At 47.7% G+C, this 2,883-nt stretch overlaps 1 pseudogene; it reads left to right on the forward strand.

The window, feature by feature from the left end:
- The first annotated feature begins 1,289 nt into the window (after positions 1 to 1,289).
- Positions 1,290 to 1,561, forward strand: LOC145515698 (ragulator complex protein LAMTOR5 pseudogene; annotated as a pseudogene).
- The last annotated feature ends 1,322 nt before the right edge of the window (positions 1,562 to 2,883 follow it).

Below are 2,883 nucleotides of genomic sequence, written 5' to 3' on the forward strand. Positions count from 1 at the left end.
TTAGGGAAGGAGTTTAGGATGTCATTCCTAAACTGCAGCCCCACCGTCAAACCAAGTACTGTCTGTGTCAGATTCCATTCTATCTTAGCTGCCAGGCAGAAAAGGCAAAGGATTTGGGGTTCTTCTGCTGTCTAGTCTCTCATTTCACTCAATCCTCAGAAATTTAGTGTGACAATTTCTCTCTCAGCCCTCAAGCCTTGAGCCCTGTGCCATCTTCCATACTTCTGGGTGCTGCAATTAGTCACTCAGTTGTGTCCAACTCTTTGTGACCCCATGGACTGTAGCCCACCAGGCTCCTCTGTCCACGGGGATTCTCCAGGCAAGAATACTGCAGTGGGTTGCCATGCCCTCCTCCAGGGGACCTTCCCAACCCAGGGATCGAACCCAGGTCTCCCACATTGCAGGCAGACTCTTTACCATCTGAGCCACCAAGGAAGCCCATCTTCCATAGTACCCAGCTCCCATTTCTCCAAGGGTTCCTCTTTGCATCCATTGGACTCCCTTCACCCCAGGCCTTGGCAGCCTACACACTGCTATGGTTTATCAGGCTGACCACTACCACTACAAACTCTGCAGATGCTCAGTCACAAGGAATACACCCCAGTGGGCATGAATGGGTGGGTGATAAGTCACTCAGTCGTGTCCGAGTCTATAGACTCCATGGACCCAAGTCTGCCAGGCTCCTCTGTCCATGGGATTCTCCAGGCAAGAATACTGGAGTGGGTTACCATGCTCTTCTCCAGGGGATCTTCCTGACCCAGGGATTGAACCCATGTCTTTTACATCTTCTGCACTGGCAGGCAGGTTCTTTACTACTAGTGCCACCTGGGAAGCCCACACCCCAGCGTAGGAAGACTTATCATAGGACATAAGCTCTATAAACAAGGGATACCTCCTAAGGTAAGTCCTGACAACAGGTCTGCACTAGTTCAAAACTCCTCCTCTGGCTATGCTGGGGGAGGCACCTTGCGCGGTGTCAAAAGGAGGGCCAGAGATGTCTGGTCAGAAATCACTGGGAGAGTAGAGGATGCTTGAAACCCCATCAGATTCTAAGGGAATTTGGGGGACTCCCTGATATCCAGGTTACCGCTTCCTGGTAAATGTTTCTGAGACACTGGATTCCATTCTAGGAGTGATCTCTTGTTCTCAGGTGTAGCTTACTCGACACGGGAGGAGCCCCCTCTGAGCCAGAAAAAACACCTCTCTATATACTTATATACAGCGTGTGCTTGAGAATCAGAATTTTTGACCTGACACCAGTGACGAAGAAAGAGGCAACGCACAGTGGGATGGAAGCTATCTTAGAACAGCACTTGGAGGACACGATGAAGAATCCATCCATTGTTGGAGTCCTATGCACAGATTCACAATGGCTCAGTCTGGGCTGCCTCGGAACCCTGCCAGATGAGCATGCTGGGGTGACACCTGTTTCAGCCCAGTAAGCAGCTAAGCTAACCTCAGACCCCACTGATATTCCTGCGGTATGTCTAGAATAAGGTAACGGGAACATTAGAGACGTGATGGCATCACGCTGGCAGTGCACAAAATGGCCTTTTGGTGACTCATATTGGTTCTCCAGCATCCGGTCACAGGGACTCAGTCATAACTTATGTTAATTATCTTCTACAACTATTGGAGTTCCAGTAATTAGACCATTCATGTAATATGCACTGGGCACTTTTCTATTCAGAGAAGGCAATGGTACCCCCACTCCAGTACTCTTGCCTGGAAAATCCCATGGACGGAGGAGCCTGGTAGGCTACAGTCCATGGGGTCACTACGAGTCGGACACGACTGAGCAACTTCACTTTCACTTTTCCCTTTCATTCCATGGAGAAGGAAATGGCAATCCTCTCCAGTATTCTTGCCTGGAGAATCCCAGGGATGGTGGAGCCTGGTGGGCTGCCGTCTATGGGGTCGCACGGAGTCGGACACGACTGAAGCGACTTAGCAGCAGCAGAAGCAGCAGCAGCAGTGAAAGAAAGTATCATGTTTTGAAGCAGCAGGTTTAGGTCACCTTATATACAGAATTTTGTTATGTTTAACAAGCCTGGTTGGAGGGGAAAAAAGAATTGGGATTTTTTTTTTAACTGAATGGTTAAAAAAGGAAAAACTTCAATTCTATTGTAGCAGTGCCTGGCCTTTGTGTAAGTTGGAGGATGGAGAAAAATGGCCTTAAAACAGGTCTCTAAAGAATATCATTCTGCAATTGGATCTTTATTGTTGCAGGATGGGAAAGTGGAGTGAGAGTCCCTATTTTCAGGCTTTTGTGGTCCTTTACCAAAATTCTGCCTGATGTAACTCTTGTAATTTAAAACCTGGAGGACCAGAACACTCTCCTGACACTTTATATGATCTTCTTCTAAGCTCTCCTGTCTCTCAGAGGGAAAACCCAGCTCCTCCTTCTTCTGACAGAACCCTTACTTCTCCAGAGGCACCTACTTCTCCTGATCCCTCTGATTAGTCTCGGACTCCACATTCCTATGTTCCTTCATAACCTCTGTTATCTCAAGAAACAGAGACTAGTCCCTCTGGGGTAACTCTCATTGGAGTTCCTATCACTCAGGATCCTAATTTTATTCTCTCTCAAGGAAGTGGCAAATGGTGAAGGAACAATCAGAGTACATATGCCCTTCTCTTGAACCGACTTAGCCCAATGCAGTCAGGAACTGAGCCAATTTTCTGAAGACCCTAGTAAGTTTGTTTGAAGGGTTTCATGCCCTCACTGCAGTTTTTGATTTATCTTGGAGGGATGTTCAAGTCATTTTATCTACTTACTGTACCCCTGAGAAGAACAGAATCTGGAAAGCAGCCTGGGGGTACGCTGACCAGCTTATTGGAGACCAACCCCAACATTATACTATGGGCAGAGATGCAGTCCTA

The sequence above is a fragment of the Giraffa tippelskirchi genome, chromosome 1 (assembly GCF_054371585.1).
Source record: "Giraffa tippelskirchi isolate mGirTip1 chromosome 1, T2T-mGirTip1v1.2.pri, whole genome shotgun sequence".
In the NCBI taxonomy this organism is placed as follows: Eukaryota; Metazoa; Chordata; class Mammalia; order Artiodactyla; family Giraffidae; genus Giraffa; species Giraffa tippelskirchi.